Here is a 16,766-nt window from a genome sequence, read left to right as displayed (position 1 = left end):
CAAAGTCCATAGTAATGTGATCTCATTTCCACTAAGGTATACGTAACAACCTTGCAAGTTTCTGATGCTCAGCTTTCACTTGCTAACAAATATAGACAATTGACTACATATTAAGCGATGTCTCTCTTCATACTTTGCTCTATAAGCGTTTGCTAAAATTTCATTTCTCAATTCTAAATCCATTGAAACACAAAGTCTTCCCTTAAATTTCATACTCCCATCTACATGCATGGACCAATTCTTGAATACCCCACCTTCTACCAATTGAGCTTTAACTTTCTCTAAAATCTCATAATGAACTTAGATTTCCACTACTCTTTAGATAATCCTTGGTCTAGTCGACATACAATACAAGCATGGGCCTCGTCCTTCCTAACCAAGACATAACTTAAAATCCTTAATAATTATATACATCTTGAACTCTCTCAACCACAAGCTAGATAAATGTCTATAGTTCTTTCTACTAAGGGCATTTTCCATAACATTTACCTTTCCTAGATGATAGTAAAGAGCTAAATCATAATTTTCTAATGTCTCCATCCATCTATGTTGCTTAGAGTTCAAATATTTTTTAGTAAAGATGTATTTTAAACTCTTATGCTCAAAGTACACCTCAAATTTCTCTCCATACAAATACTGTCTCCAAGTCTTGAGGGCAAAAAACCATTGTTGGAAGCTCTAAGTCATGTGTTGGATAGATAGATTCATTCATGAGGCTTTAATTGCCTTAAGACATAAGCTCTCACTTTGCCTTAATGTGTTAATACACATTGCCTTATAGTGTTAATACACACAGTCTTATTGTATTAATACACAATCAAGACCAATTGTAGAAGCTTCACAATAATTTGTAAATAACTCTCCAATAATAAGGGTGGTTAACATTGGAGCAGTCATGGATGAAAATTTCAGAAAAGATCTCTGAAATTTCGTGTTTCGGAACGATACAAAAAAAGGGTGAAAAATCGGCGTGGAGAAATATTGAAAAAAATCACCAAAATATCGGCTAGGGCCAATTAATTGGAGAAATTCTCAAAAATTGTCGACAATTGCACAAAATCACCAAAAATTCAGCAATTTTTTGAAAAAAAAAAAATCGATGCTCTCTCCCTGTTTCCCTGCTCCATTGATTTAACGACTTTGAGATTTCCCGCATTCCCACGTTGATCTGATGATCCATATCCACTTCGATTGGTCAAAATTAAAATGAAGAAAATTCAAATTTTGAATTGAAGAACACAGGAATTGAACCCAAACCTTGCTACCCAAACAAACCTTTAGAAAGCCCCACTCACCATTGGCTACTTTGCCATTCATAATATGGCATGCACTATAATTAATATACTAACACCGTGATAAAAACAAAATATTTTAATAAACAAATTAATTCTAATTATTTTATTTTTAAATTTAATTTAATTTAACACCAAAAATATCAAAGTTATGGTGATAATTTTCTTTAACTTTTTTTAATATTATTTATATATTAATTAAATATAAGAAATGTAAATATTAATACATATATTATCATTTATTTTTATATCATTTAATACAATTGAATTAAATGAATCATAATTTTAACATTAAATATATTTTAAAATTAGACATATTATAATTAAATATCACAAAAATTTTGTGGAATATATTTGATGTAATTTAATAATAAATGTACACTTATAAATTCATATTTTTTTATCAACGCATATGATATTATTATCAGATATGATAAATTATATCATACATATATCAAATTCTTCAACAAACAACTTTAAAATATCCACTATACTTCTAATTACATTACTATAAAATTTTTCTTACATTTCCATGAGTTTTGATCAATTTTTGCCCTACCAATTTTTTTTTCCAAAATGTCTATTGATATATCTTCAATATATTCGTAAATCAAAGTATCGATATATCCGTGATTACCAATAGTTTTATCAATGGAAACAATGGCCAATTTTCCCTTCAAACCCTAATAGCATTCTCATACTCCTCATTCCATTCAAATTTTACCCCAATTTTAGTCAACCAAGTCATTAGTGTTTGCAATCCTTGAGAATTTCTACACAAACCTCCTTCAATATCTAGTCAGACTTAAGAAACTCCTAACTTTAATACATTAATAGGTCTTTGCCAATTTTGCATAGCCTCTACCTTGGAATGGTTTATTGCTAGCCCCGTTTTAGAAACTACATGACTTAGAAAAATTCACTTCAATAAGCCATAACTCACTTTTGTCTAGTGTCCCATACAATTGGAATCTTCTCAAGGTTCTAAGAGTGCACCAAATGTTGCTTATGTTCCTCCAAACTCCTTGAGAAAATTAGAATGACACTCATAAAGACAATCATAAACTAATCCAAGTAAGCATAGAATATTCCATTCATTAAATTTATGAAGGCAACGGGGGCATTTATTAGTCCAAAAGGTATGACTAAGAATTCATAATGCCCATGTCTTTTTCTAAATTCATTTAAGAGACATGTTCCTTGCTAACCCTGATTGATGATACCTAGTTGTCAAATCAATCTTATCAAAATATTTTTCTCCCTTTAATTAATTAAACAAATCATCTATTCTTAGAGGAAAGTACTTATTTTTTCAAAATAACTCTATTCAACTTCCTATAATCAATACATAACATCAAGGTGCCATTTTCTTTCCACAAACAACACTAAGGCTCCCGATGTTGACGTACTTGGTTGAATAAAACTTTTATTCAACAATTTTTCTAACTGAGTTTTCAATTCTTTCAACTCAAGAAGGGTCATCGTATAAGGTGCCACTAAAATAGGATCTATTCCTAGATATACTTCGAAAGAAAATCAAACTCTCTATGTGATGGCAAACTTGGTAGTTCATCTGGAAATACATCATGAAACTTTCTCACCATTAGAATTATGGTAATGTCCTTTTGGGTATTTTCCTTATTACAGAAACATGCTAGAAAACTTATTGATCATTCTCTCAACACATGTTAATAGCACAAATCAGACATTGTAAATGAAAGCTAACACACTTCCCCTTAACAAAACAAATCTTGAATCCATCTAGCAAACAGAATATTATCCTATAACGACGACAATCAATAAATATTTTATATACTGCCAACACATCCATACCCAAGATAACATCCAAGGAGGAAAAAGTCGGAAAATATCGACGAAATATCGCGTGTTGGCGGGGAACGAAATGACATTTGGAGCAGATAAGTTGGCGGGGCGATTTTTCGCCAAAAATCGCCAAAAAAATCGACGATGTGTCGCCGATATATTGGCGAGTGGTGATAAATCGGCGATTTATTCAAAAAATCGCCTGAGAATCCCTTTTATCGTCAATTTATCAGGGATATATCGCTGATTTTTTGGCGATTTTTGGCGAAAAATCGCCCCTCTCTCTCCAGCGTGATCTGACGGCCCAGATCACGCCGTGTTGATCCAACACCCAGATTTGAATCCCAACGTTAACAAAGGATCCAACGGCAAGATTGCTTCCAAATTGTAATCCGATGGCCAGATTTGAATCCCAACGTTAACAAAGAGATCCAACGGCCAAAATTAATTTTGAATGGTAACTTAAGGTTCCAACGGCTATTTTGGCCCAATTTTCGTCTATAAATAGCCCATTTTGCATCAATTTCATCCATTTTTGCTTTGATTCTTCATTTGCTCTCTTATTACTCCAATTTTTTCCAAGGTTGCTCAATTATTCATCATTTTAGGTATGTTTGTTTGAAATTATAATTAATTTTGTTTGCAATAATTAATTCATGTATTTTTAATTAATTAGTATGTTTACATTCAATTGTAATTAATTTGTATATTTTTATTGAATTAATTTAGGTTATGATATATTTATTTTAGATGATTATTGTGATTTAGATTCACATTTAGAATTACATGAAACTAGTTAACTTAGCTAAATTATTTAATTAATTTAATTACATAGTAAATTATGTAATTAACTTAATTAACATGATTAATTATGGAATATTAAATATGCTCAATTTTTTATCGCGATTTATTTTCATATTCAATTATGATTAATTTCAATATTTAGTAATTTGTCATAGAATTACATTTAGATTTAAAAAATTAACTTAGCTAAATTATTTAATTAGTTAAATTAACATGAACTACTGTGTATGGAATATTAAATATACTCAATTTTTTATATTATCGCGATTTATTTTCATATTCAATTATGATTAATTTCAATATTAGTAAATTTGTCATAAAATTACATTTAGATTTAAAAAATTAACTTAGCTAAATTATTTAATTAGTTAAATTAACATGAACTACTATATATGGAATATTAATATGCTCAATTTTTATATTATCGCGATTTATTTTCATATTCAATTATGATTAATTTCAATATTTAGTAAATTTATCATAAAATTACATTTAGATTTAAAAAATTAACTTAGCTAAATTATTTAATTAGTTAAATTAACATGAACTACTATATATGGAATATTAAATATGCTCAATTTTTTATATTATCGCGATTATTTTCATATTCAATTATGATTAATTTCAACATTTAGTAAATTTGTCATAAAATTATATTTAGATTTAAAAAATTAACTTAGCTAAATTATTTAATTAGTTAAATTATCATGAACTACTATATATGGAATATTAAATATGCTCAATTTTTTATATTATCGCGATTTATTTTCATATTCAATTATGATTAATTTCAATATTAGTAAATTTGTCATAAAATTATATTTAGATTAAAAAATTAACTTAGCTAAATTATTTAATTAGTTAAATTAACATGAACTATTATATATGGAATATTAAATATGCTCAATTTTTTTATCGCGAATTATTTTCATATTCAATTATGATTAATTTCAATATTTAGTAAATTTATCATAGAATTACATTTAGATTTAAAAAATTAACTTAGGTAATTTATTTAATTAGTTAAATTAACATGAACTACTATATATGGAATATTAAATATACTCAATTTTTTTTTATCGCGATTTATTTTCATATTCAATTATGATTAATTTCTATAATTAGTAAATTTATCATAGAATAGAATTATATTTACATTTAAAACATTAACTTAGCTAACTTATTTAATTAGTTTAATTAACATACATTTAAATTTAAGTGTATTTTTCTTGCAATAGATTTAGCATGGCTAGTGAATGTGGTTCTGCCGTGCCAGGGCAAGATCCGGCTTGGAAGTATTGTTCACCAATTGAGGGTAACCGAAATGGAACAATTTGTAATTTTTGTGGGTTGGTAATGAAAAGTGGAGGCATCACGCCATTCAAGTCTCATTTAACGCATAAGGACCCGCATAACAACACCAAAAAGTGTCCAAGAGTGCCACCCGGAGTGAAAGAAGAGATACGATTGTTGGTGCATGACAAATAAAAGACAAAAGCAAAGAAAAATGCTGATATTGAAGACATTCGTAGTCAATTACGTGGCACAATGCGGACGCATCATACACATTTGGTAAACGAAGATGATGATGATGAAGATGTTGGGGATGAAGAGTGTATATGTATCTGACAGATATGCACCCAGATGAGCGAGATGCATATCGATCTGTAGTTCGTGCCTCGAAAGCATCTAATTGGGAACGTGAACAACATGAGAATATTGTAGGAAGCAAACACAAATCGGAGAGTCTTCTACTAGTATACCGTCAACGATGCGAAAATCACAGAGTATGCGACATTCGCATCATTCACCCCCTATTGCCCCTTCGCTTTACAAGTCTTTTGCAGCAAGACAAAAAAATATCAAAGATATATTCAAGGGTGGTGCAATTAAAGAAACGATGGGACACTTAATCAACAAATTCTTCATTTATGAGAGTGTCGCACCCGCAAAAGCAAAGTCTCATCACTTCAAGAATATGATTATTGGTGCACAACAAGCAGGTAATTACTAATTTATCAAATGTTATATTGTGTTATACTTTAGTAAGTATAGTATTTTATGACATGTTTTACATATGAAGTGTAGGAATGGGAATCGAACCTCCATCTCCATATGAAATAAAGAACAAATACTTGGAAATGGAGTACAAAGAAATGGAAGCTTATGTGAATCAACAAAGGGAAAAATGGAAGACATATGGGCGCACAATAATGTCAGATGGATGGACAGGGCCCACAAAATTAAGTATTATTAATTTCATGGTTTACTCTAAAGGGACCACAGTGTTCCTTAAGTCAGTCGATGCATCGAACTATATCAAAGACCACAAGTATATATATGAGCTTTTGAAGACTATATCAAAGAAGTCGATAGGGAAAATGTGGTCCAAATTGTCACAGATAATGGGTCGACATTCATGAAAGCAGGGAAACAATTGATGAAGAAGCATAACTTATATTGGACTCCGTGTGCGGCGCACTGCATCGACTTAATCTTTGAAGACATCGGTAAAAGACCCAGTGTTATCGAGGTGATAAACAATGCTCGCAAGATAACTAACTTCATTTACAATCATGGTTGGTTACTAGCACAAATGAGAAAGTATTGTGGTGGAGACATTGTTTGACCAGGAGCTACAAGGTTTGCTACCAATTATATTGCTCTTGACAGTATTCTCAAAAAAAGGGTTGATTTGAAAAAATTGTTTATAAGTGATGAATGGGCACAACACAAACTCAGTCGAACAAAACTTGGATGAGAATTGGAGCAATTATTGTTTGACCATACGTATTGGGACAGATTGACAAATATAGTTTCATTATATGAGCCATTATACGTGGTGCTTCGATTTGTGGATTCTGAAGTTGTTCCCACAATGCTATTTGTGTACGAGCTTATGCACGTGATGAAAGAGAACCTTATTCGTCAAGGAGCTGGAGACAAAATAATACAAGATCGTTGGGAGAAAACACTAAAACATCCACTTCATGCAGCAGGTACTTAAGTACTATATATCTTTATAAGTTTTTACTTTGTATTTAAGTTTCTTTTTTAAAAAAATACTAACTCTACTAAATTTTATTGTAGCATACTTCTTGAATCCAAGATTTCAATATAGGCGTGGAGTTGGTAGTTATCCGGAACTACTTCAAGTTGTCCATGATGTTTTTGCAAAATTAGATCCAACTATTGAATTGCTTGGTCAATTTGGAAATGAGGTAAATAAAAAATTGTTATTTTTGTCAATAAAACAATAATTTCATTCATCAATTTATTTGAACATTTACTAACAAATTAAATGTTGAATACATAGCTTGTACTTTTTCAAGATGCAAAAAGAGGATTCGGTGATCGAGCGACAATTGCATCAAGGTCAACCATGGTGCCCAGTGAGTCTTTATAGGAAAAAATTGATTATTATTATTGTAAATTCACCACATAAGTATTTATATGATTATCAAATTCATTGCAGCTAAATGGTGGTTTATGCATGGGAATCAAACACCTACATTGAGAAAGTTAGCCATCAAAGTTCTCTCACAAACTGCGTCATCTTCTGCATGTGAGAGAAATTGGAGCACGTTTGCTCTCATCCACACAAAGCAACGAAATCGTTTGGCTTACCCTTGATTGGAGCAATTAGTTTTTTGTTACTATAATACGAGGCTAAAGTTACGTGATATGGAGGTAGAAAATGATCGAGTTGCTGAAAAAGATTACCTTGATCTTCTTGACATTTCAGTCGAGGTGGGTGAAGAAGAAGATAATCAGTTGTTCCAGTGGGTTAGGCCTATACACTTGGATGACGAAGTTGGAAATCCTGATCCACGAATTGCCGCTCATGCTCGAGAATTTGGAGTTAATGTTGAACGTGTGTTGTCCGAAGAAGTTCACTCTGAAAGTTTTAGCAAAGATACTGATGATTCACTTCATGCGGCATTGCATTCCCACCAAGATATTGACTCCACAAGTGCTAGCCATAGTAGTAGACCTAGTGCTGCAGGTACTTCTAGTTCTGGTTACGATGGTTCAAGAGGTGGAACTGATGATGGAGGTGATAATGGGGGAAGAGATATTGATGAACGTCGACATAGTCAATATCCAATCAGCCAATTTACTTGTGAAAATGATTTCACACACTGCACACAGGATGAAGACCATGGCTCTAGAAGAGCTGGTCCAGGCATAGGAGCTATTGGGAAGCCTTATAAAGGAAGAGAACGAATGATGGAACCATATAACGAGGAGTTGCTTTCAGGGAGTTTTGAATCTATGAGTATAGGGACTCAATTTAGTGACCCCTCGAATGAGGCTAACATCTACCCTCCTCATGTGATGAGTTATGGTCAACCTTCAAGTTCAACAGATGAAGAGCATGGTATGTCGCGTTATTCCCCTTCCAGACAAATACCATACCAAATTCCATATCAGATGGAAGAAGGATTTGGCGTTAACACATGGGTGAACTTTGAGTATCCTATCCATGTAGAGGCAGTAGGCAGGACTCAAGAGATATATGCATGGCATGTTAGAATTTATAACCAATATTATCGAGGCTCATTAAGTTGGTACCAATATTGTCTCCAACAGCAAGCCGGGGTTCCTTCATCTATCAATCTCATTGAACCACATCGATCCTCATTTTGGTACTAAAGGGACATTGCAATGTAATGTGTACAAATTATTGTTATTTAATGAAATGAAGTATTTTATGTGACTTTATAATGAGAACAATTACGAAATTAACATTTCTTATAGATCGACATGATATAATTACATCTAATACCACAAATTATATCATATGTATATCAAATTTTTCAATAAAACAACTTTAAAATGTCTATTATACTTCTAATTATATTATTATGAGGTTTTTCTTGCATTTCCATGAATTTTTAACAATTTTAAGCCTACCGATATTTTTTTCCAGAATATCCGCCGATATATCCGTAAAATCGAAGTACCGATATATCCGTGATTACCGATATATCCGTGATTACCGATATTTTCATCCTTGATAACATCATATCTAATAATGTCTAGAACCCTCAAATCAACATGAAACTCTTTATTTTCTAAGGTGATAACACACCCTTTACATATTTTATAAACTTTAGAATTCATGCCCATAGGAGACTTAATGTATAACAAGTTTTCTATCATTTTTGTTTTAAACCCCAATACATATGCACAAGATGTAGAGATAAAAGAATGTGTTGCACCCATATCAAACAAAACATGCACCTAAGTACTATAGACTAAAATCATACCTTCCACCAAAATGATGTTGTCCCCTAGTTTTGCTAGGGTTAGTGCTAAAAATCTAGCCAAAGCTTATCTCCCTTTACCTCTAGAACTTGACCCTTGAGATAATCTAGCTTAACTACTTATGATAGTTGTCATGGTCCCCTACTTTGCTGGGGCAACTGGGGTGCTTGGTAATAAGGTAACTAGACTTAGGGAGGCTAAAAGGGTAAGATTGGTCTTTCTTGAGTGCCTACTTGAAGTCAAAACTAGGTATGAGATGCACTCCTCAATGGCCAAACCCACCACAAATGATATTTTGCCCCATAAATAACATATGCTTTACTAGTTACTATCCTTTGAACACCTTGTTCACTTCCAACATAAAATGGCAGATGCTTATATTGTTGGCTTTGTTGCCTTTGTTGTTGATTTTGAGGCCTCCTATGGGAGATTTCTCTTATTTTTTACTTCCCTTTCCTATCTCTCGCTACTCCCAAATTTGGTTGGCATCTTTTATATTTTGTTCAATCAATAAGGCTCTTTTGATTAACTTAAAGTAGTCCCTTATAGTTATCACCCTATTTTTTATTGTAAGCCACAATCCCTATTGGAACCCTCTTGTCTTCTGTTCTTCCTCACTAATCATGCACAAAGAAAATCTAGACAATTTAGAAAAATGAAACTCGTACTCTAACATTGTCATGGACCCCTAGTTGAGATGCTCAAACTTCATTCTCTTAGCATAGTTAGCCACTTCTCTAAATACTTATCCAAAAAAAAAAATCCTCTCAAATTGCACCTAAGTCATCACATCTATGTCATGTATTTTCTTCATCATCTCTTACCAAAAGTCTACTTTATCTACCAACACATATGTTGCCAAATTGACCTTTCTTTCTTTGGGATATCCAAACCCTCTAATATTCTTTTTATGCACCTTAACCAATTTTCTGTCACCTTTGCATTTGATTTCCTACTAAATGATGGGGTTGCATCACCATGAATCTCTTCATAGCCCCCATTTGACTCGTAACTACCCTAGTTAAGCAAGTTCTCCTCTAAGAATGATCATAATCCTCCTAGGTTTGGGTGCCTTAGCAATTGAGTAGTTTCCTATAGTTCTTTTCTTACTTCTCTCAGTTCCTCTCTAACTAAATCAATTTCCTCATGCATCTCAATTATCTCTCTTCTTAGCCTTCTTACCATTTCAAATACCAAATAAGACCTAATCTAATCACACTCCAAGGTGAGCAAAATATATTCATATAAAATAATCTACAATTTTGGTATCTATGACAATTTTAATATAACAATAAGACGTTTATTTTGTCATAATCATTATGATACCATATCTTACTACCACCAACAAACACTACCATAGACAAGTTATCAAACATAAGTCAAAACAAATAAATAAATGAACATATAAACAACTTATTAAATAAATAAATAAATACATAAATAAAAGCATAAAAAGAACAATACATGCAAAAACTATCCTTAAGATATTATTGCAACCTTTGCTTTAATACCACACTATCATGACCTAAATTCCAAGTAATCCAAAACTTAACTCATGACGCTAAGTCAAACCTAAGAGTTTCTCCTAATCCAAGCTAATAGTCAACTTGTATACCCTATATATATATATATATAATTAACTAAAATAAAAATTCAATTAAATTAATTTTTCTTACCACTAGCCTTCACTAGCTCATAAATGTTATTAATGTTCAACCTAAGATAATCATCAAAGTCCCTACAACCATTTCGAAATCAAATGTTCCTTCCATTCATTCACAACCAACCAAAGTATAATCAAATTACATAAATTCAAATTCACAAAATGCATACATATTCAAAAGTTTAACACAAGTGAACGCTAATATTTTTAAACAACTCTTGAATATCCTATGACATTTTGAAACTCTCCCTAATCCACCTATGGGTCCTCAAGAACAATATTTGCATCTAAAAATTTAAAAGAGAAAGGAATGAGCATTTTCATGTTACTTAGTAAGGTGCACTACACCTAAGAGGGTTAGTAGGTAATAGTTAAGGGCTAAATACATCAACAAAAGACATCCAAACATTAACCAAAAATTTATTTTAATTCAAATATATAACATATACACATCTTGGTAATTAAAAGAAAATGCAAATGGAAATTTAATACTCAATCATATAATACACTGTTATTCTTCGACCTTCATTGAAAGATGTCTATACCTAAATACACTTCCCACTTAGAGTCTTCCAAGGTAACTTTTTGTGTCATTCATACTAGGGATCTCACTTATTTCTTAATTATCCCTCTCTCGGGACCTTTTTTTGTCGCCATTTTTTTTTTCCGTTGCATATAAAATTTTATCATTATTTTTTTTTATAGAACTATGAGGAAAATGCAATGCACAAACTGGGAACTTTTTGAGAATACAAAATTTGGTAAATTTAAATCTATGAAATTGATCATTATATTTTAAAAAATAAAAGGAAAATATGTAAATATTAAAAATAATCACAAAAAATGAATTTCACTCAATCATCGGCTTATAATGATGAAGATGATGGTAACAATGATTTTATGGGGTTTCTACAAAAGCAAAAGCTATTGGGTTTCAGGGTTTCCACCATAAAATGCCCCAACAAATCCTTGGTCTTGACCAAGTTCTCTTTACATAGAAACTCATTACTGCAAATCTTATTCACATCCCTATTCATGTCATGTACAAGCACATGGGTTGGTAACGTCACGCTTCTTGCTTCTCGCCAAAACTCTAATAGTAAATATTATCGACATCCTTGCACCCATGAGAGTCATCCATGAGGATCACATCCCAATCTACTTCGTAAAAATGATTGGGGAGGTTGTTGATGTTGAGTTTACAATGGGAGAAGAGGAGGTTCTGCACAAGTCTACACTCATTCTGAAGCTTCTCCTTCACCGATCGAATCAGTTCCAATATTTTGCTGACCTTGGTGGTGTATTGCACATTTTACACCTCTATATTCGGGTGTTTCTCTTCGAACTTGGCGATGTAGAACTTGCTCTCATCAAGGAAGATGGTACGACCGTTACTATTCACAGCAAAGTAAGGTCTTGTGGGTTAGAGAAGGAATAGCCAACGTGAAAGAGGACGACTTCAATTTGGGTTTTAAAATAACAATGACCTTTTTGCCCTCACTAATAACAAAAATACACATTTGTCATCGATCACGTAGAGAGCATATGTCATTCGATTAAAAAAAATAATATTTTTTCTATAAAAAAAAATGCACATTGCATGCAATTATAAACCATGAAATGTACATTGCTTGATTTTGAATTTGATGGGGCAATGTGTAAAACACGCTATAAGTTAGGAGGGTAAAGTGTAATGAACCCTTATTATTATTGTTTACAACTTCCCCATATAATCTATACATCATCCCAAATATATTTTAATTTCTCAAAAATTAAAATTTTATTATATATACATATACTTGTGTTTCCAACTATTGGATTATTAATTCATTAAATTAAATTTCTTATTTCTCAACTCATTTACTTGACCACAAAAGTTTTTTGAATTTCCAATCCAAATTAGACACTTGTTCTTGATTTTTCCTTTTTGACTTTTCAACCGTCATTTTACTAAAAGAATTTGCGAACTCACAATTTCCACATAACCTAAAATACTCGGATATTACAACAAATAAATACTATTTTTGTTATATTAATTATTATAGTAATTAACCTATTATTTTTATGTTATTTTCTCCTAAGGTTATGCTTGAAATCATTTAATGTAGAAAGCAAAGAAGAAAATGAAGCAAAAATTCAAGTGGGAAATATAGAACTTAATGGAGTTCAAGTAAATTTATTTCCTAACTATAGGTTTTCTAAGGGTAAGATTTATCCAAAGTGTAGTACAAGCATGTGAATATACATGCTACGTATATGTATACACATGCAACACATATACAATGCATGTGCAACATGGAGTTGGGTGATGTAGTAAGTTTGCAAAAAACAAACAACTTTAATTTATTTTTAATTAATTTTGGGAATAGGTTATATCTTAGCATTATAATTTATCTTCATATCATATATATTATTTACATACTAATTGTATTAAAATATAATATAATCTAAAATTAAGTTGTGGTTATATAGTTTGTTCATATTTCTTGCTAATATATTTTTAATATATTAATTTTTTAAAATAATTTTGTTCCGTAAATTAAAATATGTATAAAATTTTAACCTATCATGTTATTTTTAAAAACTTTTATTCTTTTATCAATAAATTATTTGTATTGTTATATTTTTTTTATATGCACAAATTTCATTTATGTTGCTTCTTATTTTGATTGACATAAACAAAGTCTTGCTATAGATTAAATACATTTTCCATAGAAGGTTAAAAAGCTAACAAACCCTATATTTATAGTATTAGTTGTTGTAGTACTTAGCTTATTAGTTTTATATTTTTTAATTCTAAGGGTATACTTGAAATCATTTAATGTAAAAAAAGTGAACAAGACAAAAACAAACCAAAAAATTAAATAGGAAATATAAAATTCAACAAAATTATAATAGATTTATTTCCTATTTTTAGCTTTTTTGAGAATGACATTCATTCAGAGTATAATAAATGCACGTTTATGCATATGCAACTTCTTTGTATACACATGCAATGCATGTGTAATGCACATACAACATGATTGTGAGTGATGTAATAAGTTTGCAATATGCAAATAAGTTGTATTTTATTTTTAATTAATTAATAGAAGGAAATTAATTTATAAATATAATTAATTAGGATGATAAGTTGTATCTTAGCATTATAACACATCTTCATATCATATATATTATCATCTATTAAATGTTCTTAAGTATAATGTAAATTCATTTATATACTACTATTGTTAGGATTAAGCCCCTAAAAGTAAGACATGATGTAACAAAGTTAAACTTCATTATCCCTAGGCTATCCGTTACGTGTATTGACATTGATTTGAGCATTCAACCCATATTACTTGCATTGTACATTACTTGTATACATAACTTGCAAGATGATGAGTTGTCCATAGTCAGTTCATAGATTTAGGAAATCCAATAGAGATTGTAGTGCACTACCTTCTATTTGGAGGGATGATTTCTCTTGGTTGTTGAGATGAGTTTCCCATGGTGAGTGCACTAGTATGTATGATTACACATCAGAAAAAACTTATGGTGAATCATAACATAAGGCTATCGATTGTCATGATTTACCAAGCTATATACTACATGGACTCTCAACCTTGAGAGAATATTAAGTCTATGTCAAAGTCAATAGGAAGTTTTGACCTATGGGTGAGACCATAAGGTGGTTACATATCCTTATGGATTAGGTTATTATTGATAGTGGTTAATGGTAATAGGTATTCTTAATAGAAGTACCATGACATACAATCTAGAAAACTATAGTCATAACATTTCCTTTAGTGGAAATTTGACATATGCTCTTTGGAGTTAGAATATGTCAATTAATCATATAATAAGTGGATTTGTAACTCAAGAATTGAAACAGTAATCTTGATAGGTGATAGCATTACCTTGTTAAATTACTAACACCAATTCGTGGAGAGTCTACATACAAAGGATAGTAGGTCGTGAATTCAAACTATGTCTCATTGTTATTTACGTAGGGCATTGGAGTGCGGTTTATTCTTTGTAGTGGGATATTAAATTAACTTTATAATTGAATTTTGAGCGAGCTAGTACTCCTACCAGTCCTAGTGGTCTTTGCTTGAGCTTATATACCTTGATGGCATAATCTATTAAGGTTGGATTAACTCTAGGTTCACTTTTGTGCATAAGGGGCATTCTGGTAATTACATGAGGTTGAATAAGAATCGGTTAAAAAGTTCTCTAGATTGGGCTATTATTTATATACTACTATAATATTAAACTGTACCATCAATGAGTGTCATCTAAAACTAGATTGTGGTCATATTATTTATTTGTTTATATTACCTTTTTTTTTTTCTTTTTTCTAGTTTTCTCTTAATATTAAAATATATAGTATAAATATGTATAAAATTTTAACCTATCATATTACTTTGAAAAACTTTTTCTTTTTTCAGCAAATTAATCTTGTCATTATATTTTTGTATATGTCTCTCATTCCAACTTGGGAATACTTCTTTATGTTGGTTATGTATTTTGTCACAATGCTTGCTTAAGCTATATTCTAGATAAAACAAGAAAAAGTATACACAAATGCAATGGTTGATTGGATTAAATTCAAAATGTATTTTTGAATTCATATGATTGGATGGATATATCTCTCATTCTGAACTGAAATAGACCTTATTTTGTCACCATTATGCATGCATATCTAGAGTGTGAGCGTTCAAGTTCTAAAGCAACCAAAATTTTTTTCATTTCTATGGCTCTTGATTTAAAGGTTTTGCATATTGGTTAGATTACTTGTGTTGAAGAAATAATATGAAAATTTGATGTTTTATGGTATGAAGAGTACACAATCAAATCCTAGAAAACCAAAAAGTGTGATTTAAGAATACTTTTTTGTTATTGATAGTAATAATAATGATAAAGATAGTAACACACACTAATAAATAGTGTAAGACTTTTTTTTTTTATAACCGTGGATGTCCGGGCCAGCTTACGCGCACCTCAACTAATTCCACGGGGCCCTAAAGTTAGCGATTGGGTAAGCTTCCAGTGATCCTGAGGGGACTCGAGCTGGTGACTTTTTTTTTTCAGATAGTGTAAGACTTATATCTAGGTAGAACTCGATCTTATTCCTCTAATAATATAGTGAAAAAGGATTGCATGGTAGTGAATTCTACAAGAGCATACACTTATAATATCCACAATCCAAAAAGCCTTATTTAATATCGATGCAATGGTAAAGAGAGAAACAACGATTTGTATGTTTGTAACCATCCACCTCTAATACATAGATTTTCCAGTGTTGTAAGCTTTTAGAAAAGAGGGGCACTCTCTTTTACAACACCCAAAGAGAGGACCTGGTAAAATAAGAACCGAACTTTCTTCCCTCATTTGTAGTCAATCAAAACATTGATTCGAGAAAATTGGAATGAGAGAGAAAAATAAGAAGAGATCAATGTCATGGAGTCTGCCCATTTTGGACACTTTTTGACTCAAACTTTATCATGTCTCACTCGTCCATTATGGGCAAAACAATAATCAACTCTCTTATATCTTTGGTACATACTACCTAATGAATCATGTGAGTGTTATATCAAATCTCATATAGACTAGCATATTTAATCCACAATAAGCTAAATATGCCCGGCCTAGACTCATTTAGTCACATCTTTAACCAAGCACATTTGATCCCTCTAGAAAAAACATTTCAGAGTCATGCTTCAACCCGTCCTGGTCACAAACATATTGCAATACCCTAGTTGCAACATAGAATGTTGATGATGAACCTTAAACTAGAATGTGTAGCAAAATAGTCTTTCATCCTCCCTCATTCCATTTAACTTTGGCATAGTTGTTTTCCCAATGTATTCCCTTTGGGTCATATCAGTCATGTTAGAGTAGCATACACAAAGCCTTTGCCTCATGAAATTTTC

General features: G+C 31.2%; 1 pseudogene; it reads right to left on the bottom strand.

Annotated features, from left to right (window-relative positions):
* Positions 1 to 11,720: 11,720 nt before the first annotated feature.
* Positions 11,721 to 12,374, bottom strand: LOC117928383 (annotated as a pseudogene).
* Positions 12,375 to 16,766: the final 4,392 nt, after the last annotated feature.

This window comes from Vitis riparia, chromosome 13 (assembly GCF_004353265.1).
Source record: "Vitis riparia cultivar Riparia Gloire de Montpellier isolate 1030 chromosome 13, EGFV_Vit.rip_1.0, whole genome shotgun sequence".
Taxonomy (NCBI): Eukaryota; Viridiplantae; Streptophyta; class Magnoliopsida; order Vitales; family Vitaceae; genus Vitis; species Vitis riparia.
The sequence above is the reverse complement of the archived record's forward strand: the minus strand, read 5'-3'. Positions and strand labels throughout refer to the sequence as shown.